At 43.3% G+C, this 24,498-nt stretch overlaps 1 protein-coding gene across 6 annotated transcripts in view; it reads left to right on the forward strand.

Moving 5' to 3' along the window:
- The window catches only part of PIK3CB (phosphatidylinositol-4,5-bisphosphate 3-kinase catalytic subunit beta), a 266,903-nt gene that overhangs the window by 81,374 nt on the left and 161,031 nt on the right, over positions 1-24,498 (forward strand). For 5 of the 6 annotated variants that reach the window (XM_068280540.1, XM_068280542.1, XM_068280545.1 and 2 more), the window contains one exon: positions 18,944-19,071. The gene's annotated coding sequence lies outside the window, so the exon portion shown is untranslated. Of the gene's footprint in view, positions 1-15,743; positions 15,863-18,943; positions 19,072-24,498 lie in introns of all 6 variants that reach the window. The other variant, XM_068280541.1, reaches the window with a different exon arrangement.

Here is a 24,498-nt window from a genome sequence, read left to right on the forward strand (position 1 = left end):
ATTTCATATTGGTGGTCCCCAAAAGGATAAGCTGGAATTTTTATTGACTCAAATATGTCTACCCAGCAAAGTTAATGGCTGCACTTGGTGACCAGGAAGAATTAACAGCTGCACTTAGTGACCAAGTGCAGCAATTATTGACCCCCTTCCTGCAGCCCAGTATTTTTCCCCTGCTTTTTCTGGCATTGCCTTTATCAAGAAAGTGTCATCATTGGGTAAATTTGTGCCAAAGGAAATGTCACTTATACTGTAGTTACAAACATTACTCAGAGTGCTCAGTGTTGCTCTTAACTCGTGTATAAGTTGACCCCTATACTTTTATTTAGTGAGTCAGACCTACATTTCTAGACATCTAGCGGTGTCAGACTGGGAGGTGGAAAAACTGAGGAAATCCACCTGCTGGCCAAGCAGCAGTAGCCCTGTGTTATTACTCTCCTGCAGCAAGTCTTCACTGTGAGCAGCAACACCTGATTACTGCTGCTTGGCCTGGAAGTGGATTTCCTCAGCTTTTTCAGCTCCCAGTCAGACACTGATTTCTAGTCAAGTATATATGGTATTTAACCCATTCATGGCCATATAAAAATTTTTTGGTTTATGCGATCTCTAATTTTCGTATGTAGAAAAAAAAAGCAGCGAAGTTCTGTACTGTTGGAAGAACAGGGGAGATAATCTTATTTACTTGTAGTTGTTTCTCCAGAACAAGAGAACCAGTAGTGTGGGCATGTATAGCCTTCCTCCCCCTCATTCTATTTTTAGGCCAGCGGTCTATGGCAGCTTGAAGCTATAAAGCCATTCGTTGTTTTCAGCTGTATGTTCTGTCGTATGGTGAGGGGAGGGAAGAGGAGAAGCGGGAGGCTTCCTACCATGAGAGTAAATCTGCTGGCTGACCAAATGTGTCCCAACCAATTTCTAATGACTCAAACTTTATTTGTTGTATTGGAGAATATAATCGCATTGAAACACGGTGCCATTACATTTCAATGGGGCCTTTCATACAGTTCGGTGTGCAGTGCGACGAGTACCGCCAGAATGACACACTGCCTGCAGTTACTGGGCGAAACATGCGTTTCAGGGTGCGGAGCAAGCGTAAGTCTATGGGCTGTATGCTGCACTGCATCTGTCGCTTCTTACTGAGAACGTGGAATGCGACTATTCATCAGCATAGCAGTGTGATCCTATGTCTGTGGATGCACACCACAACGGATCAAGTGTGACAGGAGCCTAAGCTGTACAGATATCAAAGGCAAAACCTAGTCGTCGAAGGCTAAGTTCACACTTCAGCATTGCATCTGACAACTTAATCATATTGGAAATACAATGCAATTATACTGTAATGATACGTTCACATTGGTGCATCAGAAGTGCACTGGAATCTGTTGGCATAAGGGGAGCACCGCATAATGGGCTTGATTCACTAAACTGTGATAACTCAAATATCACACCTTATTAAAGATATCACACCTTATCAAAGTTAACACCCCTTAGAGTAGCATAGCGAGCGCTACAAACTTATGCCTGCTAATTGGCAATGGCACTCGTCCTGCCCTGGGCCCCTGCGGGTTCGTAGCACTTGCTATGCTACTCTGATAAGGCGTGTTAACTTTGATAAGGTGTGATATTTGAGTTATCACGGTTGAGTGAATCAAGCCCCTTGTGCGCAGTTGCAATGAGGCATACTATTCATGCACTGAATGCTGCACTGTATGCATTTTCCCCTCCAATGCGATGTGATCCTGTTTTACAGGGTACGCTATGCAATGACCTAGCCTGAACCTAGACTAATGGCTGTTTTGGCTTGTAGTGTCTTCATCATCTTAAGCAAAACTCAAAATAAAGCATTCAGAGTCCTTAGCATTTATAAAGAGCCATTGCTGTAAATGTGGTGTCCTGAATAGGCGAGAATATAATGGAAGGAGATAGCATGAGCCAGCGAGGCCTTTCCTCTTGTTTGGTACTGGAGCGCTAGTGGAGTACCTGGCCACAAATAGAGTACTTAGCATCGATCTTCACAGGTCATGGGGGAACTGTAAGAAGATGGAGATAGCAATCATTGCTGTCTGTCCTCCTAATAGGAAGTCATTTGGGCTCTTCAATAAAACAAGCCTCAGGGATCCATGTGGGTGTAATGGAGCAGAAGCTGATGTTGTGCTGGAAGGTGGTTTATACTACAGTGAAATGATCAGTGAGGCGCTGTGTGCAGCTCCAGGAAGGATTGGTCCATTATAGAAATCCTCTGCATTCTCAGTGTGTGTTACAGGGCCATTAAGGAACAATTAGGCTGTGTCGGTGAGCGGTTAGCTATAAACCTGACTTTTATAGACTGTGCTGGTCATGTAAGAGGAGTGGTGCATTCCTGAGTCTTGCAGTTCTATGTACTGTACCACAGCACAGCTATTTCTGCTGAGAACCAGCCTCTTCTAGCTGTATTAACAAAAGGAGCGGAGAGATGTGTTAATCTATAAATTTTAATGGCAGTCATAATGGCTCTTTTATGAGCCTCATAGATTTAGATTGCTGCAATGTATTTTTTTTAGACTTTGAAAGTATATGGGCAGTGTGTTTGATTCAGCCTGAAGAGGAACTGTAGTGAAAATAACAAATTGTAAAAAATAAGCAATTTTATTCATTATTTATTTATAGATTATTTAGTCAGTGTTTTTTCCGATTGTAAAATCTTTCCTCTCCGTGATTTACATTCTGAGATTTATCGCAGGTTATGACATCTTCCGGGTGATCTGTACAGAATGTTTGTTACTGAGAGTTCTATGCACAGAGGGATATAATGCTTGCTTGGCAGTTGGAAACAGCCGTTATTTCCCACAATGCAACAGGGCTCACTGCCAGCAAACGGTCAGGACTATGGTCATGACATCACACTGTGGGAGGGGTTCCACCACAATATCAGCCATACAGGCCCCACTGATGATCTATAGGAGAAAAGGTAAACATTTATTGTGGGAAAGGGGTATTCGCTACTGATTGGGATGCAGTTCAATCCTTGGTTAAGCATCCACCCAAAGCTAAAATATAAGTTTGGAGTGGAGTTACCCTATCGGATAACTGGCTGCATTTTGGCCACATAACACTTCATGTAATTTAGCCACACCAGAGTTGCTGGGTGCTCCCGGCTGTGGCTGTGTTTGGACACTATAACACTTCCTTGACATGTATGAGCTGGAGCTGATTCTTGTAGCACCATTTTTACTATGTTTAAAACAAGGGAGTGGGGCTTAGCAGGGGGGCAGCTGTAGCAGATTAATAGATCTTACAGATTTTGTGCCAGGATGCTGGTTTTCATTTTGATAGCCAAGGTGTTAGGCTTGGTGGTGTATTCTCCACAGTCAGCATGCAACGCATGAGCTGGTGTGGAGGAGGTACACACACTAGCACAAGGAAACAGGCTATCCCTAGTATAGTGGAGGGGAGGACTGACTCCAATAGGAGATTGTGGCGCACAGAGCCGGTGCAGATCTGACAGCCACAAACAATGCTTTCGTTATAACGTCTCAGCGCAAAGTAGCGCTGAGCGCATAAACCAGAACTGAGGAGATCTGGACAGGTAGACAGAATGAACGCTTGCTAGCTAGCGGCTACTTAGCGACAGCAAGCGTCCAAAACCAGACAGACTGGAATGAGGCAGCCAATGCGATGCGGCGATGGCGTGCCTCACAAAGACAGGACAGGATAGTCAGAAAATAGCAGGATTGAGATAGAAGAACGTAACACAGATAAATATACAATAAGCATGTTTTCCTAGCGTATTACAATTACAGCTATCAATGAAACTATTTGTTACGTCTGACTAACATATGTATATATCGGCAATGAACCGATATATGACATAAGCAGGAACGCTGACTAGGAATGGAGTAACACAGGGAACAGGACTCAGAAGGATTCGCTATCTCTTCGCAGAGATGAACGCAATCCACAAACAGTAACAGAACAGGATTCAGAAGGATTCGTTATCTCTTCGCAGAGATGAACGCAATCCACAAACGGTAACAGGACAGGATTCAGAAGGATTCGTTATCTCTTCGCAGAGATGAACGCAATCCACAAACAGAACCAGGAGCAGGGTAACTACCTCAGCACGGGTGGTCACGGTACGCGCAACCTACCAAAACGTGCTGGAAAGCTGACTAACTGCACACAGGATATAAACAGTTCGTGTACGTATACATCAGCGACACTGATGTATCACGTAACACAAATACAAGGAAAATAATAAACGTGCTGGTATGCATATATATTGGCAATGAACCAATATATGATGCAAAGACCAGCAAAGTATCTTTATAACAAGAAACACGATCGGGGGCTAAAGCGACAGCAAGACAGGCTTAGGCTGAAGCTATGAAAACCCAAGGAAACCCTGCAGGAAGCAGATCTTTATACTGAGGTCATCCAATGGGAGCAGACATGCAGATTCCCACACAGGTGAATGATAATCAGTCACAAGCTGACAGCAGGGAAAGACAGACAAAGCTATGCAACTTGCATGGAAATAGATCAGAACTGCCTGAGCTGCAGCACTAATACTTCCAGTAATAGCTGCTGCAGCAGCGATCATTACAGTACCCCCGCCTTTAAAAGTGGATTCCAGACGCTTTTCAAAACTGAAATTTCCAACAAAACAGTCTGACTGATAATTCATGATGACCGGGACAGCCCGGCAAGACCGAATTCCAGAATCAGTCCCCACAAGACTGGACCCATCAGAACCAGAACCTACAGAACCATGCCCATCAGTACTACAAGCCCCAGTGTGACACCCATCAGAACCATGATTTCCAGAAGAAAGCCCTCCGAAACTCCCTGAGCGATACCCACCGCCTTCCAGGAACAGTTCAGAAACGCCAAAGCCTTTGCAATGCCCACCGGTACTGTCTTTACCAACACAAAACCCACTGTTGAACCAGTCCAAGGCACCAGGACAAGTTTTCTCAGAGACCTCCCAGAACACCTTGAAGCTCCAAAGAGATCCCCATAGGTCAGAATGCCCCTTAGGCTCACATGGAGAACTATCAAGAACCCCTATGGAACCTAGGGCAATTCCCGAGTCAGGGCCACAAGGACAAACATCAATATCAGGGCTTTCAGGGACCAGAACCATCTCTGGGCATGCAGGCAGACTGGCAATATCAGAACGTGTTCCCACTAAGGAAGCATCAGAGCACGCTAACACCTTAGACACACTTGGGCATTCTGGCACACAAAGAACATCTGGGCACACCGGCACAAGAGAAACCTCTGGGCATGTCAAGGAACTGTGAGCCTCAGGGTCAGTCAAGACAGGACCAAAACCAGGACTGGCCAAAAAAAAATCATCATGACTAAACTTCGCAACTACTGGACTTTTACACGAGAATGCTGGATCAGACTTAGATGTCGCTGATTCCAGCAAAGTCAGTAACAAATCAGATTCAGGGGCACTAACAAGACAGGACAAATCTTCTGATGTATGCACTGAGCCAGACAGGGACTCCACAACTACCTCTGGACTGGACAGAGACTCATTTAATACACTGGATTAGAGCTCATGAGGCGCTGCAGAACAAGTCAGTATTGCAGCAGCCCCCACTGGACTAGGCAAAACTGAGGAATTCCCTGGACAGGAAGGGAACTCTGGAACCTCTGCCACAGCGGCCAGAGAACCAGAATCTTTCAGGATACAGGGCTGGGTTTCAGGAACACTCATCAGACCGGACTGAAATTCTGAGATTTCTATTATTTTGACCAGAGAATCAGAATTATCCATGTTACAGGGCAAGACTTCTGAAACATTCAGAGGACAGGGCTGGAGTTCCTCGGCTGTTACAACACTGGAGAGGGACTCAACATTGGTTAAATCAGACTGTGTACAGGGCAAGGTATCTGACACACTTGCTGACGAGGACAATATTTCAATGGCTTCTGCTTTGCTGGGCAGAAATTCATCAAGTTTTATTAGAGCAGACTTTAATTCCAAAACAGCTGCTAGACAAGTGAATATTACTGCAACACCAACTGAGGTAAGCAGTGCTTCAGCCTCCTCTGCTAGAGGGTTTAAAGTATCCAAAGTACTGGGTGAAGCATAAGACTCTGCGACCACAGCTTCACTGGACAGGATCACTGAACAGTCCATATTGCAGGGCAAAACCATGGAAGCACCTGCTGGACAGCATAATGATTCTGTGACCTGAGTTTCATTGGAGAGATCTACTGCACAATTCATGGTACAGGGCAAATTTATTGGAAAATTTTCTGAACAAGGTAATAATTCTGCGATTTCAGGTTCACATAGCAGATGCTCTGAGCTATTCACGAAACTAGAGCAAGGTGTAGAAACAGGAAGATCAAGACACAATGTTTGCGCATCTGCTGGATCAGACAGGAGTTGAACTTTATTAACACAGGTAATTTCTGCAGAAGTGTTTGCAGAGACAGGCAAGATTTTTCTGGTGTCTGTTTCACTAAACAAAGAGTCATGAGTACTGGCTAGGCTGGACTCGGAAGTCAGCAGGACCTCTGGATTCTCTGCTGAGAAATTTGCGCAGGGCAAGGTTAAGAATGTATCAGTGGCTTCTGTTTTACTGGGAAGTAACACTGAGTTATCCATGGTACAGGGTGGAATTGCAGGAACTTCAATTTCACACAAAAAGAGCTCCGAATCACCTGCTGAATCAGCCAAAGGTGCTGAAGCAGGCGGGTCAGAACGCCAAATTTGCGAATTCGGAGTCACAAAAAAATCATCCAAAATCAGTTCCCACACATCAATCAATGGAGCCACAAAGTCATACTCACACACACCAGTTTTTATTAGGTTATAGGCAGACTTAATGCATGCATTCAATACCAATTCACTTTTTGCACTGTAAAATTGACAAAATGAACTTGAATCATTCTTCCATTCATTGACCAGAGCTTCCATCTCTCCTTTCTCAAATGGAGGATTCCAAGCATACTTAACAGGCAAATCATGGTTTGCAGATATGATTGTAGCAGGGACATATATTGGGTTAATTAGCAGGTGATTGGCAGATTCCTTATTCCTAATAATCTCCAATACCTGTAGCAAGTGCTGAACTGTAGTGTATGCAAACTTTCCTTGCTTTACAAATAAGTTGATTTGTTCAATACTCTGTAATATCTCATCATAATCATACTCAGATAATTCTTTTAAACAAAAATCTTTATTTTCCCTAGCCAGGGTGGAAAGTTCATTAGTAGTTTCATAAGTCCATTTAACTCCCCTGAAAGACAATTGCATTTCATTATCTGTTAATTGCAGAATCTCATTATAGGTCTCAGTCGCTAAGGATAACGATTCTGCAGATTGGACACGTTTCTTAGAACGTTTGCGTTTTGCCTTTGACCTTGCGGTTTTTGGTGATTTATTCAAAGCTGCAGGAAAATTATCAGTAACACTTTCTGCTTGCTGCTCATTCTTGCAAGCAATTGAAGGAGCAGCTGATTGGCCTGCTGCCAGGAGTTCATTAAGAGGAAAAGGCAATGGATCTATGCGCAACCAGTTATGGATCACAAACGCTAGAAATTCCAGCGGTCTATCTTTCAAATCGGAATGATTGAGAACATCAAATGCCCACTGGAATAATTCCCCTTTAAACAAAATATAACTTAGTTGGAGTGCCCAGGTTGAAACAGGAGTCGCTTGGGGATCAGGATTGGTCAGGAACCTGGCACATTCAGAGAAAAACTCATTTTCTGTTTCAGAGCTAAGTTCTTCAAATTTCTTAAAGGAACAGGAACCATAATTAACAGTGTCATACTTTCTGGGAATCCCCCCCACAATGGGGATTGGTAAGGGGGTTTTCATAATGTTAGGCTTGGTGGTGTATTCTCCACAGTCAGCATGCAACGCATGAGCTGGCGTGGAGGAGGTACACACACTAGCACAAGGAAACAGGCTATCCCTAGTATAGTGGAGGGGAGGACTGACTCCAATAGGAGATTGTGGCGCACAGAGCCGGTGCAGATCTGACAGCCACAAACAATGCTTTCGTTATAACGTCTCAGCGCAAAGTAGCGCTGAGCGCATAAACCAGAACTGAGGAGATCTGGACAGGTAGACAGAATGAACGCTTGCTAGCTAGCGGCTACTTAGCGACAGCAAGCGTCCAAAACCAGACAGACTGGAATGAGGCAGCCAATGCGATGCGGCGATGGCGTGCCTCACAAAGACAGGACAGGATAGTCAGAAAATAGCAGGATTGAGATAGAAGAACGTAACACAGATAAATATACAATAAGTATGTTTTCCTAGCGTATTACAATTACAGCTATCAATGAAACTATTTGTTACGTCTGACTAACATATGTATATATCGGCAATGAACCGATATATGACATAAGCAGGAACGCTGACTAGGAATGGAGTAACACAGGGAACAGGACTCAGAAGGATTCGCTATCTCTTCGCAGAGATGAACGCAATCCACAAACAGTAACAGAACAGGATTCAGAAGGATTCGTTATCTCTTCGCAGAGATGAACGCAATCCACAAACGGTAACAGGACAGGATTCAGAAGGATTCGTTATCTCTTCGCAGAGATGAACGCAATCCACAAACAGAACCAGGAGCAGGGTAACTACCTCAGCACGGGTGGTCACGGTACGCGCAACCTACCAAAACGTGCTGGAAAGCTGACTAACTGCACACAGGATATAAACAGTTCGTGTACGTATACATCAGCGACACTGATGTATCACGTAACACAAATACAAGGAAAATAATAAACGTGCTGGTATGCATATATATTGGCAATGAACCAATATATGATGCAAAGACCAGCAAAGTATCTTTATAACAAGAAACACGATCGGGGGCTAAAGCGACAGCAAGACAGGCTTAGGCTGAAGCTATGAAAACCCAAGGAAACCCTGCAGGAAGCAGATCTTTATACTGAGGTCATCCAATGGGAGCAGACATGCAGATTCCCACACAGGTGAATGATAATCAGTCACAAGCTGACAGCAGGGAAAGACAGACAAAGCTATACAGCTTGCATGGAAATACATCAGAACTGCCTGAGCTGCAGCACTAATACTTCCAGTAATAGCTGCTGCAGCAGCGATCATTACACAAGGGCTGTCAGAGGGAAGGTGCACAGTACTGCTGGCATGGAGATGCTTAAAGTGACCTTGTAGTGATAGGGATATGGAGGCTGCCATATTAAAAGAAAAAAAAAGTCTGGCTTTTTTTCTAATTTTACACATGTACAATCAATGCAGGAGCTACGGAGGGGGAGGATGGCCGACAGAGCAAGTGGAGAGCGTAAAAGAACAATGCCCTTAGCTGTGTTTATGCACCCCAGCGGATCAACTGTCAGCACAATTAGGGGGGTCAGGGGCCGCTGTACACTCTAATTTCTCGGCTGAGGCAGCTCCAACAGCCTTTCTCTGCTGGCGGCCAACGTATGTGTGTACGCAGCTTAAAGAGGCACTGTAGTGACGTAGTATAATGCATTAAATTATCTAGGATACCGACTTTTATGCTAATTTTCAGCATCAGAAACACTTCCTATATCTATATCTTGCTGTATATTGACTGTAGCCCGCCCTCCCAGTGATGTCACAACCTATGCTGATTAGCTATCCCCCTCCCCTTCCCCGAGCATTCTGGGAGTCAGGTATATTTTGTTATTTTGTACTGGTTCCAAAACTCTCAGAAACCAACATTCTGCAGAGCTGTGCCTGGGTACCTGACCGGACTAAAGGTGTTGCTACCTGCAATAGCTTTTTTAATGCAAATTGGTAGTGATTAGGAGTCACTAGTGACTAGGAGTCTCGCAATCTAATCCCTACCATAGTCCTAGTGAGAGATACAATAGCAATAGCAAAGAGAGCTACATGGACGGCATTGGCAGACAGCCCCAATAAGTGGAGTGACACAGTAGGAAGAAACGGCTACAGGGAGGGACGGGGTACTGACATATGGAGGGAGAGACAGCCACATGGTTGGTAGTGACCCGGGGTGAGAGTGATATGAAGAAGAGCATGGGGCTATGTCTGCCCTTGTGTGATGAGTCACATTGAATGGGGGGGGGGGGGGGGAGAGGTAGGTAAGTCTCTAAAAACTGTAAGTTATTGCCAGTTTACTTCCACTCTGGGATGATGGAAAAAAGTATGCCTTGTGGGAGTGATAGTCACAATAGCATGGCAACATTTTCTGTTACCTTACCCTTATTCTGTTCATAAATCAGTAGCTGTCACCTTCAGAGTGATGGGTCAGGAGACGCTATGTGTCAGATAACGTGGCGAGAACAGGTACTTCACATCCTCAATTAGAGCTTTTAAAGTGAACCTGAGGTGAGAGGGATATGGAAGCTGCCATATTTATTTCCTTTTAAGCAATACCAGTTGCCTGGCTATGCTGCTGATCCTCTGCCTCTAACACTTTCAGCCATAGACACTGAACAAGCATATGCTGATCAGGTGTTTCTGACAATACTGATTAGCCACATGTTTGTAGATCAGCAGGGCTGCCAGGCAACTAGTATTGTTTAAAAGGAAATAAATATGGCAGCCTCCATATCACTCTCACCTCAGGTTCACTTGAGAGGTAAGTAGGCTCATTCAACAGATTTTTTAAAAATGCTCAGTTCAAGCAGCTTGTGCTTCGTCATATCCCTGTATTTGCATTTGGCCAGTATGTTAAATGAAGATAACATTGAGCCCTGTTTGTGCACACTGATCAACAGGAAAGTGTCTAAATCACTTCAGGTTCAAAACCACGGAAATGTTAACCGCAGGAAGCTGTTAGTCTTGCTGAGAACTGCGTGCTGTTTTTTTATATGATTACCATTTTTATTGGGTGTGAAAAATTGTTTACACCAAATTCTGTGGCCTGTGTAGCACTTAAAATAACTTTACTGGTATAGTGGGCAACCTACGGGATTTCCTTTAATAGTAATTCTGACAAATGTAAATCTATGAGACATGCTTGTCTTGCTGGGGTTCACCCATACTCCCTAGGCCTTGCCTCCAGAACCATTGCTCGACATGCTGTATTATCAAGAAGTAGAAGGACATGATTTGTAGACATAAGACCCGAACACAGCAACTTGTAGCTGTACTAATTACTTCTTTGTAAAGTCGTGAGTCACATGAAATAGTTAAAAGCCTGGGTGTCCATTTGCATTTGCAAAAAGCTAGTGAAATCGGTCAGAATTTTGTTAGCGTTTTGTGCAGTGATTTCCGGTGCTTTTGGGAGTGTTTATTTTTTTTTTTGAGCTTGTCTTTGCAGAGTAATTGCGATTTGCTAATTTATTTATTTAATTTTTGCTCGGGTAGTGAAATCTCTGCAGAATTGCTTTTGCACAGCGATTGCAAAGCAATCTTTTCAGCATTTGTATCTTTTATATTTGAGCGCAAATGTTTTCAAAAAGACTGTAGGACCTGCGATTGCGATTTCCCTAATCGCAATCACTCGTGGGCTCCCCTCCATTAACTTTCATTAGCTTGGCGATTCCACAGCACAACTAGAAGTGCTCTGACAATATCACCACGATTCCTGGAGCGATTGCAATTTGCCTACTGTTGCCACTGATGCGATCGCTCCCAAAATACTGCAAGCAGCATTTTACTAGCGAACCTTGATCACAATGCTGCTAGTGGGTCCACCCCCATAGGGATCCTTTATAGTAGCGCTTTGCAGATCACCGGCAATCTGCTAGTGCAGCAATAGTGCTCCTAGTGGGTCCCAGGCCTTTTTTTAAGTGAACCTCATGGAGCTGTACAGTACTCTGTTCCTTGCTGCTGCATCTTCTACAGTCAGCCATGATGGATAATTTTGATCTGTTGCTGTTTTGTTACCTCTCTTCCAGCATAGCAGTTTCCTGCTCCTGTCCTCCTCCCTTCTTCATAGTACAGTATATGATGATGACTGTACTTAGCTGAACGCCAGCCTAAATGTTCAAACTCTTTTGAGATCTGTATTGCTGTCTATGTCCCATTTGGGGAGATGTCACCTCACTGCCTGTTCCTGTGACAGATCCCACCAATACTGGGAGTAAGTTGGACCTTAGAACTTTATGGTTGTCTGCGAAACAGCGTGGCAGCAAAACTCTAGGGAGGACACCTGTTCCATGTAACTTCACTTTATATGAGGAGATTTTCTCCCCAGCAAGCATACAAACAGCATTGAAAACCTGGTGGCAGTTCTAACCTCTCAGCACTATCTAATATTTAAAAACAAACACATTTTTTGCCTGGAGTTGCATTTAAATTGGAACTTATGTGAAAATAAACTGATTATATGAACAATTGTATCTATCCTTAAACTTAAAGTAGATTTATTGATTTGTCTCAGCTCAATGACACAGTCTGCTGTCTCAGGCGTCCAGGAAGGTAAAGAGACTCTTCTTACATTTCCCAGTTACCACTGCAGATTTGCCCCCTAAGGTTGTTGAGCCTGATTTTGATGTAGGGCAGCATGCTTCCATTGCCCCTCTTGCACGGGAAACTGGACACTCTCATATTGATCAACCACTGGGGGGAAATCCAGCCCCAGATTCCAGATCCACTTGCATGGATATTGTCAGTATGGGCAGTTTTAATGATAATCCTTTGGACATTGCTCTTCAGGAACTTTTAACCAAATATCCTCCTCAACACGAAAAACATATCATCCCCATGTCGGATCTGGATTCGGATCCGGATAGGTATAATAGGTTTACAGCAGTATTTTCAAGGAACGCTGATATTTGTGATATTCAACCGGAGGTGGGCCTTAGAACCTCTTTTTCTCAATTGGAGGACTTAATGAATAAAGAGACTAAGATTTGGTGGGATCTTTCTACACTTAAACAGTACGTGGCAGAGGGAATTGTTCCCCGAGGACTACGAATTAAGAAGATTCCCACCACCATATATTGTGATGAGTTTATGGTTGAGTGGAATATGTTGCTCACTGATTGTTCATTGAAACTGATGAGACTTATTATCAAATATGAAGAAAGTAAACTTGTGGACATTAGAGCTAACATATCAACATTAACACAGACTTTGTCCAAGCATGACACGCTGCAACAATATAATGAATTACATGATAGGATGTTGGAGAATGTCTCTAAGCTGGAGGCTATGATTACTGAAACCAAGAGGTTGAAATATATTAGGGACATTAATGATTATAAGCTAGATCTGGTATATCAGTGGGGCAAATGGGAAGCCCCACCAAAATCCCCAGCCACAATTACACGTAGGTCCCGGTCTAGGAACAGAAGGAGAGTGAATTTTACAGCCGATACTCACCCACGGAGGGAACTCTCGGGTAGTCCCTCTAATGCAAGGAGTTTAGAGCTCCACACTAACACTGCAGATGAACCTAGGGGTAGGCAGCCTGATAGGAGAGGTCAACCACCTTTTCCAAAAAACGTCAAGAACAGGCCCACTTTTTTCAGACGACACAAGAAATCCTCGAATCAGGACAGGAGAGGAAGAGAACCAGAAGGGCAGGATTAAAACATAACAAAGGTAAACATAGGGGCCACATTTCTGGTGTACCGGCCAATGTTGTTAACCTATCTGATTCCACCTTCACAGAAACCGAATTGACAGTTTTATCTAAGGGTATGTCATTTTCGCCCACACATCATTTTGATGTTTTTAACACCCTGTTAGATGTCAACAAGTTCATTAGAAATATCCTTTTGAGGAAACATTTTAAGTCGGATAATGTAGCATCACAGGGGGGGATAAATCTGGGGTAGAAATACCGGACATAGGGGACTTCCAGGACACGTGTGCCAAATGGACACTAGATTCTTTGGTATCTGAAAGTACAGGCTTAGTCTCTTTAGAAGATGTACAGCCTGTTAGGATTAGGAATCCTGACTTTTATCCATTAACTGCCAGGACACCTCCTGTGGAAATTTTCCAAGAATTGGTGGAATCGGAATTGGTTAGGTTGGCTGCTGCACCCCCTACATCATCTAGAACCAATCTTACTAGAGAAGAACATCAGGCCCTGAAAAGTTTACAGAAAAACCAGGATGTTGTCATTCGTAACGCAGATAAGGGAGGAGCGGTGGTGATTCTTAATAGGGCAGACTATAGGGCAGAGGCCCTCAGACAAGTTGAGGACCCCAATACATATACCCGCCTGCCAGGGAATCCTACACGGGAGTTTCAGGAACAATTATTCAGTCTCCTCAGTTATGGGGAGAGTTTAGGGGTTTTGGAACATAGATTGGTGGAGTATTTGAGTGTATTCCACCCTACTAACCCGGTTTTTCACCATCTTCCCAAAATACATAAACCGGGCGCTCCCCCGGAGGGTAGACCTATTGTTGCCGGTATTGGGTCCCTGGGGGAGCGCCTCAGTGACTGGGTGGATTCTATGTTGCAGCCTTTAGTCAGGAGACTCCCGGGTTATCTTAAGGACTCCAGACATTTGTTGGCGAGTTTGGAGAAACATAAATGGGATGACTCCTGTAGTTGGCTCACCATTGATGTTAAAGCCTTATATTCCTGTATCCCACACCATCTGGCCCTCACGGCTTTACAGTATCACCTTGAGAAATATTCAGATTATTCTTCTGATCTCAGGGTGTTTATTTGTGCTGCCGTTGAGTACCTCCTGACCCGCAACTTCTTCATGTTCGATGGCGTCTTCTACCTCCAGAGGTGTGGGGCCTCGATGGGAGCCAAATTTTCCCCGTCCCTGGCCAATCTTTACATGGGATGGTGGGAGGAGTTCCATATCTTTGGAGGTGGGGGACGCCTTCGGGACAGGGTTGCGTAGTACGGGAGGTTTATTGATGACATTTTGGTTATCTGGCGGGGAGATCAATCCTCGGCAGATGCTTTTGTGACATCTCTGAATGACAATCGTTGTAATTTGAAATTCACACATATTTGGCAGCAAAATTGTATAGATTATTTAGACCTAACTCTGGTGGGCGATGTAGGTTCTGGGGGGATTCACACTAAATCTTTCAGGAAGACTTGTGCGGGCAACTCTACCCTCCAGGCTAGTAGTTGCCATCCGGGTCACACTGTCCGGGCAATTCCGGTGGGTGAATTCATTCGGGCCCGCCGAAATTGCTCAGATGAGGAAACCCTGCTGCATGAGTTCTCTGTGGTGGAGGGCCGCCTACGCGACAGGGGTTATCCCAAGTGGATGATTGACAAGGGCAGACAACGAGCCCTCTCAATTCCGAGAAGTAATTTAGTACGCGGCTTTACTTCAGGTGCAAAACCTATGGAAAAACCTGTTTTTGTCACTAACTATAGTGTCGAGTTTCGAGACATTAAGTGTATCATTGAGAAGTTTTTACCTATTCTGGAAGGGGACAGTGACATACGTCCTTTTTTGCAGCAAGGCGTCAGTTTTGCCAGCAGACGTGCCCCTACACTGGGTAATTTGCTGTCCCCTAGCCTTTTCACTACCAATAGGGATACCACCACTTGGCTCTCTACTAAAGGGTCTTACGGGTGTGCATTTTCCACATGTCATTATTGTGTAGTACATACCAACACTCAAACAGTTAGGTCACTAACAACAGGTTATGGGTCCCCTCTCAAACATTTTATTAACTGTAACACCAAGAACGTCATCTATTTGGTCACCTGCACTTTATGTTCTCTACAATATGTAGGATGTACCACCAGACCCCTAAAAGCTAGGATAGCGGAACATTATTTGGGAGCGTCCTGGTCTACAAATAACATCTCAAATGTAGCTAAACATTTTCGTGAGGTACACGGTAGTGATATGTCCGGCTTTGTATTCCAGGGCATTGAGAGGGTCTTTTTACCCAAGAGAGGTGGTGACCTACTATCAATCATCCGAAAAAGGGAGGCTCTATGGATATTCCATCTTGGAACTAGAGTCCCTAAAGGTCTGAATGCAAGGTGGGACTTGGCTCTAGTGACAGCATAATTGCATTATAGTGTATTTGTTTGCTCATATGTGGTTTCTTTTAGATAAGAATTCATCATATTTTTCCACACGTTGTTCCTACACTTGTTTTTAATTTTATGCTGTATGGTTTTAAATACAAACTTATGCATGTACAGGTGGTGACTGCCGTGTGTAGGGAGGCTGATTTTTGCTTTGACTCCTCCTCTAGTAGGAGTGGTCTGTGCCCCACCCCGGTTGGTCATCATCTACTTAAAAACAGTTGAGAGCATTTGTGATTTTTAGCTATGATTAAGGGCATCAACTTGGCCCGAAACATGTCAGCTGTGTCATCACTGATATGAGGATACGTCCTGATTAAAGAATTTGAGCTTTTTTCAAGAGACACTGTTGCGGACTCCATCTTTATCGTTTACTTCACTTGGACTGAGCTACCCAGGGTCCAGCACTGTCTCTGCTAGTCTGCAGTGTTGCGGTGTACCCATTTGCTTATCTGCTGTCTCAGAGTTATAAGAAAAATGACCTATTGACCTTTTTATCTATCCTCTGCTGTCAGAAGCCCTGGGCCATATGCAATTCACTTTTTCACTTGAGTTTTTTCCAAGGAGATCATTTTTCATCTTCAAATTAAAATACCTTTCCAGCACTTTTCAACTAAAAAAGTACCAAAAAGTAAATGAAAAAGACTATCACAATTATTTTGAGCATTTTCTTGCTTTCTGATGGCTTAAAACGCACTTTATTAACACATTTAAAAATATCACCTAGGAGTAAACTCAGGAGAAAAAGTTAATTGCATATGGGCCCTGTTCTCTAACAGGAAAGTATTTTATGGCTGTAAATCCTTATCAGTGAGGGACGTTATAGTCTGACTGTGTCCCAACTGGAGAAAAACTGTCAGCTGCATAGCTGAATATTATCGTAACTTATTCAGTCAGAGAAAAAAGAAGAAAAGCATTACAGCATATTTATTTGTGTGCTTGGCACTGTACATACACAAGTCTATCTCATTATGCCACATGTCACTTAAGCTTCCCTTTAAACATTTCTTATTCTTTATTTATTTAAACTGTATTCTTTAGCTGTGATGTATTTATGTAGGGTACCTGCACTTAAAATGATCAGATAAGATACTTCTGTTTACACAACACTTTTTTTCCTGCAGCACTTTATATGGTTGTAGTAATTTATATCAGAAGAAGCATAATTTGCAGGAAGATTCCAATCTGCTAAAAACTGTTGCCCAAATACAGACCTTTTTTTTAGGATGAGCCTTTCACTAAACCTTGAGGCTAAGTTCACAAACATCATTTAACGCAGAATAACTCACTGCAATGAAAAATCAATGACCTGTTCACAGTGCACACGTTGCGTTAGTGTCTAATGCTGCACGTTAAGTAAAAGTACTGCATGCAGTGCGTTATACACGTTATTAGCTGTGTTAGACTGTTTGCACATGCTCAGTAATGACTTGGAAGCATACTTTTCATTGCCTGTATTTTTTACTGTATCTGCTGTATGTGACGGTAACGCTGCGTTGCCACTTTTTGGGCTCGTTGGGTTGTAAGTTTGCGGTGCGACTTTAACGTGGCATCAAAACGCAACGTCCCACTGTGAATCTAGCCTGAATGTGTTCCTCACTAGAATACCTGCTATTTTATGCAGCATTAGTCAGGTGACATTAACATCTTGCAGACAGATTACTTAGGGCAGAGTTCTGGATTTTGTAAACTGTACAACCCTGTATAAATGTCACACTGTATAAATGCCACTTATGCCCATTTATTACTTTCTGAAGAGAAACATGACATTTACCACCATTGGAATGTTTCCTGGATAATAGAAGTCGTTCCCTGAAGTGATATATTGCCTTAGCATTTTATTGCTCCACAAAGTGTGCAGGAAATAGAGGCGCCATGAAATTTTGGCACCTGGGAATAACTGATAGTAGAATATCTGTATTTTACCAATATTCTACTAATTTCATGTGGTGTTTTTCTTTAGTAAAATATCTGTAAAATTTGCCAATGTTTTACTACAGCAAAACCTAACCCTATTCTCACACAGAACCCTGCCTCTACGATAACGAACTTTAACCACCACCCCCACAGCGAACCTTAACTCCCCCTCCAACGTCCAACCTTAACCACTCCCTTCTCACGGCTAACCTTAACCCCCCCCCCCTTCATACTCCTAACTTTAAACGACCTCCAAAACGGCCACAAAATTGATAACATTTCAGGCGCAGCTAAAGGCGCTATTATAAATAGCAGTTGCAATGTGAAATTTGTACACCCATCACAATCACCTATCAATTGTGATTTTTCCTGTGATCATAGGGAACATGCTGCATGCATTGCGATCGGCAAAAATCGCATTCAAGCCACAGTGTGAGTAATCTCATAGGATTACTTGTGCTGCAGCAATTTGCTGATCGCTGTCTGAAATCGCCCAAGTGAGAACGGGTCTTCATCTGCATACTTGTTCAGGATCTGTGGCTAAATGTATTAGAGGAAGAGGATTTGCAGGACAGCCAGGCAACTGGCATTGTTTAAAAGGAAATAAATATGGCAGCCTCTATATCACTCTCACTTCAGGTGTCCTTTAAGGTAACCAGTGCCACGATATAAACCCCACATGGACTCAGACATGCAGATGTTGTGACTCCTTTCCTTGTGTACCTGGGCCTCCATAAGTGGTGTTGCTGTGCTTCTGGCTTGATCTGAATGTGTTCACATCAACATTGGCTTTTATTTCTGTTTGGCCCAGATACAATTGTCACTGGGTGACCGACTGAGCATGAAACAGTAATTATCGTGCTACAAGTTCTGCCCGGTACATTTTACATAAACCTACAAGAGCACTGTTTGAAGTTTGAAGTTTTCTGAAGACATTTTGACAACAGTAGTGATGTAAATAAAGGGCCATGGATAAGCCAGGAAATGTTTGTATGTGGACTGAGGACAAGAGGAAGTAGTACTGTTATTTGGAATAGCTTCTTTAGATTATGCAGACCTTGCAGGATTGGTTTATGGTATGTCAGTAAATTCATGTGGTGTTCTTCTTCCTTGCAGAGATCAGTCATTTACTGCTGAACCTTTGCTTCTGGAGCTTGGTCTGCTAATCTTATGAACATCGGTTAGACATGTTGGGAGCGATGGACACCTGGACCACATAGCGGAGACACTGCCAAATGCACGCTGTAAGTCTGATCATACAATACTTCATGGCTGATATATTTAAATAAACTGGGTTAAAGGAAAAATCTGCTTTTGTTGAAAAATACTCAATGCAGTTTGGCTGCTTTTTGTCATTATTACCAGCTTGCTTATCTTATTTTTATGCTGCTATAAAAGTATACATAAACTGGTAGATGGGAGTGTCAACGTTTGCGGTCACTCAGTACATTAGTCCAGAAGATGGACTAAGTGGGAGTTTTTGGATAGTCTTATGGCAACAGTACTCCAAACACAGTTGCAAAGAAAACCAACTGGAGCCTACTCCAAGTTTTGGCAATATGCAGTTGGTTGCAAATTGAAATGGATATGCCATTATAACCGGTTCAGCCTAAATGGACGAGCAAGCTCGTCCAGGCAGCGGCAGCTAAAGCCTATCTGGACGAGAGTCCGCGTCCAGGCGCACTTCCGCGTGTGCGCGCGCATGGCCGCGTGGTGCGCGCGGTGCGCGCTCGTCCCCGACGGCTTACAAGCCGTGCTGTTTGGTGAAGAGGAGCCAGCGCTCCTCTGAGCCAATCAGAGCAAAGGAAGTAAAGAATTCACATAGTTACATCCAGTAACAATGTGAATTCTTAATAATGTTTGTAAATAACAGGTTTCCCTCTCTCTGTCTCTCAGCTCCTGTCACACAGATCAATCACTGTTCTGTGGTGACAGGAGCTGAGAGACAGACTGACAGATAAGCTGGTAGGAATTCCTTTTAATAAAATTTGCCCTCCATCCCTGAATTTTTAACCCCATACTGCCCAGAATCCCTGATTCTCCCTCTCCTTGGCCATTTATTACCTACTGATCTATTGATCACTGATCTATTGTGATCTTTTTCTTCCTATCTGTTACTACCTATACTCTACTCTCCTCCGCCCCTCTCTACTGTCTCCACCCCCCCTCTACACCCCCCCCCCCCCCCAAAAGAAAAAAAAACAAAAAAAAAAAAACTGTCACTTTAAAAAAAAAATCTTTCTATCTTTTTATATTTCTCATCTTTATCTATCCCTTTTTAAATGGCGAGGAGGCTCTATTCTGTGGAGGAGGCAGCCGCCATCCTCCAGCAGAGCAGCAGCGAGGATGAGTCAGGTAGTGATTGGCTCCCTCCGTCCGGCTCTGGTTCAGGATCTGAATCTTCAGAGTCCGAAGGGCCGCCATCACGCCGCTTGAGGAGGGACCCAAGTCCTGAGTCCGCTGATGAGGGACCATCAGGACTGTCCACAGCAGGGGGCTCCGTGGGCAACCCAGCATCGGGCTCCGTGGGCAACCCAGCAGAGGGCTCCGTGGGCAACCCAGCAGAGGGCTCCGTGGGCAACCCAGCAGAGGGCTCCGTGGGCAACCCCGCTGCTGCTAGCAGCAGTGCGCCAGGGGGAGCTAGGCGCAGACAGGGTAGGCAGCCACAGGTACCTCGCAGGCAGGAGGTACCGCTTCATATGTTAAATGGCACCTGGGAACCCCCTAATTATGCTGCGCCCAACATCCCACCCTTCACAGCCACCGCTGGTGTGTCAGTGCCCATTGTCAATCAGGCACCAATTGACATTTTCCAGCTTTTCATGACAGAGGCAATGTGGGAGCATTTAGTAGAGCAAACTAATTTATTTGCTCTACAATTTTTAGCTGACCACCCCACTAACTATATCACCAGAAAATGGCACCCCACCAACGTGCCCGAAATGAAGGCCTATGTAGGCCTCACGCTCAGCATGAGCATCAACCCAAAGCCCCAGATAAAAATGTACTGGTCCAGGGACCTTTATCACAATGCACCCCTCTATCCAGCAATAATGCCCAGGCAGCGTTTTGAGCTGTTGTCAAAGTTTTTCCACCTGAATGACAACTCTCAAGATGTGGAACATACCAACCCTTCCCATGACAGACTGTTTAAGTTGAGACCCCTGTTGACCCACCTAAGTGCAGTGTTCATGGATGTATATACCCCACACCGGGAAATTGCTGTGGACGAATCCCTGGTACCGTTTCATGGGAGACTTTCCATGAAACAGTACATACCAAGCAAGAGGGCAAGATGTGGGGTGAAAATTTATAGGGCATGCGAGAGTGGCACTGGCTATACCTTCACTTTTAAAATCTATGAAGGCAAAGACTCCATTCTGCAGCCAGCTGGGTGCCCTGAGTACATTAGCACCAGTGGCAAAATAGTGGTGGACCTATTAAATCCACTTCTCCACCAAGGCTACCACGTCTACTTGGACAACTTTTATACAAGTGTGCCACTGTTTAAGTTCCTCTTCTCAGTCCAGACTGGCGCATGTGGGACGGTGAGAGCAAACCGTAAAGGCCTCCCCCCACAGGTAGTAAATAAAAAACTATGCAGAGGAGAGTCTTACGCACTCAGATCTGAAGAGCTCCTGGCAATAAAGTTCCACGACAAGCGGGAGGTGATGATGCTATCTACCATCCACACTGAGGCCACAGTTCTTGCCACATCCAGAACGGAACAGCGTACAAAGCCAGAGGCCATAGTCGCCTACAATAAAAATATGGGAGCAGTGGACTTATCAGACCAAGTCTTGGCGCCTTATTTATTAAGAAGAAGAAGGAAAGCATGGTACAAAAAAATAACATTCTTCTTGTTGCAGATGACCATGCACAATGCATTTGTGGTCTATCTAAAAACAGCCACAACACCAACAAGCCAACAGATGACCTTTCTTGACTTCCAGATTCAAGTCCACAAGTCCCTAATGTATTCCCCTGGCCAAATTGCACAACAGGATCCTATCCATTTGGAGAACTCAATTAGACTGAGGGAGAGACATTTCCCTGAACTAATTCCCCCCAATGAAGTGAAAAAAGCCCCCCTGAGAAGATGCAGAGTGTGTGTGAAACACAAGAGACGGTGTGAGTCACGGTATTTTTGCCCAGATTGCCCGTCAGCCCCTGCACTGTGTGTTATCAAGTGCTTTAGGGCATACCACACACTTGCAGATTACTAATTTCTTTTTTTTCCTTTTTTTTGTGTTTTTTTTTCTTTTTTTTTGTGTTTTTTTTTTCTTTACCTGGACATATATGACTGGCATTTTCCCCTTTCCTATATATTCATGTAACTTACAGACCCTCAAAGGAGCTCACATTTGGCATACCCCTATGTTTTTGGGGTGTTGGAGGAAACTGAATTTTTTGAGGAAAAAGAAAACACAAACAAAGTTCAAAATTGAACTTTGGACCCTGCTGCTCCCATCTTCTGACTCTTGGATCTGCTTGACCCCTGACTTATGGCCTCTGGCTTTTCTCTAATTCTGCAAGACATCCAATGGTAAGTTCCAATGTATTTGTTATCACTGTGAAGAGAAGTGATATATTCAAATTAGCCACATTTTGGATTTGTTATAACCAGGACAATGTGAGAATTCCTTTTGCAGTGTTCCTTTGAGAAGGTAGCTCACAAAATACCTACTGATGAATAGCCCTGGTTGTTAGCCTTCTATGATGGTGTCATGTGCGGTCTTTGTTTGATTCCAATCTCTCCTGGGAATATGCAAACAAACAATAGCTCTGCAACAATTAGTGCAAAAAAAATAGTGCACATTGGGTATAACTGATTGCTGCACCCAACCATTTGTTACTAAGTAAGGCATATGTTGTATCATTTTAACCGTGATGAGCTGTAGAAAAAATGTTGGTGTGTTTTAGGACTGAGGCCTAAGTCATCAGATTTTATTCTAGTGCCAAAGTGAAAAAAATATGTAAAAAATATCATTTTCCAAGTTATGATTCAATTTTAGCAAAACCACAGAAGTCCAATTGTTTCAAAATATGTGTATCTCAGTAGGCCTGGGTCTCTAGTTTTCAGAATGGTGACATTTGTGACCTGTTTCAAATGTTCTGACACTCCAGGGGCTTTGCGAACAAAGAATGACTGTATTACTTTTGTTGCAAAAAATGGCCTTGAAAAATGCATTAGTGCTGCTCATGGTTAACAGAGTATTGCGTGGCCAAGAAGCTATCTGATTATGTGTATAGGGTATCATTTTCACCGGGACAAGCAAGAGAATAGTATTTGGGGTCTTTGAGAGACAAGAACTATGTTAAGTGTTTGTTTTTTTTGTGCCAAAGTGAAAAAAGATGTAAAAAAATACCATTTTCCAAGTTATGATTCAATTTTAGCAAAACCGCAGAAGTCCAATTGTTTCAAAATATGTATATCTCAGTAGGCCTGGGTCTCTAGTTTTCAGAATGGTGACATTTGTGACCTGTTTCAAATGTTTTGACACTCCAGGGGCTTTGCGAACAAAGAATGACTGTATTACTTTTGTTGCAAAAAATGGCCTTGAAAAATGCATTAGTGCTGCTCATGGTTAACAGAGTATTGCGTGGCCAAGAAGCTATCTGATTATGTGTATAGGGTATCATTTTCACCGGGACAAGCAAGAGAATAGTATTTGGGGTCTTTGAGAGACAAGAACTATGTTAAGTGTTTGTTTTTTTGTGCCAAAGTGAAAAAAGATGTAAAAAAATACCATTTTCCAAGTTATGATTCAATTTTAGCAAAACCGCAGAAGTCCAATTGTTTCAAAATATGTATATCTCAGTAGGCCTGGGTCTCTAGTTTTCAGAATGGTGACATTTGTGACCTGTTTCAAATGTTTTGACACTCCAGGGGCTTTGCGAACAAAGAATGACTGTATTACTTTTGTTGCAAAAAATGGCCTTGAAAAATGCATTAGTGCTGCTCATGGTTAACAGAGTATTGCGTGGCCAAGAAGCTATCTGATTATGTGTATAGGGTATCATTTTCACCGGGACAAGCAAGAGAATAGTATTTGGGGTCTTTGAGAGACAAGAACTATGTTAAGTGTTTGTTTTTTTTGTGCCAAAGTGAAAAAAGATGTAAAAAAATACCATTTTCCAAGTTATGATTCAATTTTAGCAAAACCGCAGAAGTCCAATTGTTTCAAAATATGTATATCTCAGTAGGCCTGGGTCTCTAGTTTTCAGAATGGTGACATTTGTGACCTGTTTCAAATGTTTTGACACTCCAGGGGCTTTGCGAACAAAGAATGACTGTATTACTTTTGTTGCAAAAAATGGCCTTGAAAAATGCATTAGTGCTGCTCATGGTTAACAGAGTATTGCGTGGCCAAGAAGCTATCTGATTATGTGTATAGGGTATCATTTTCACCGGGACAAGCAAGAGAATAGTATTTGGGGTCTTTGAGAGACAAGAACTATGTTAAGTGTTTGTTTTTTTGTGCCAAAGTGAAAAAAGATGTAAAAAAATACCATTTTCCAAGTTATGATTCAATTTTAGCAAAACCGCAGAAGTCCAATTGTTTCAAAATATGTATATCTCAGTAGGCCTGGGTCTCTAGTTTTCAGAATGGTGACATTTGTGACCTGTTTCAAATGTTTTGACACTCCAGGGGCTTTGCGAACAAAGA

Source organism: Hyperolius riggenbachi, chromosome 4 (genome assembly GCF_040937935.1).
Source record: "Hyperolius riggenbachi isolate aHypRig1 chromosome 4, aHypRig1.pri, whole genome shotgun sequence".
NCBI lineage: Eukaryota > Metazoa > Chordata > Amphibia > Anura > Hyperoliidae > Hyperolius > Hyperolius riggenbachi.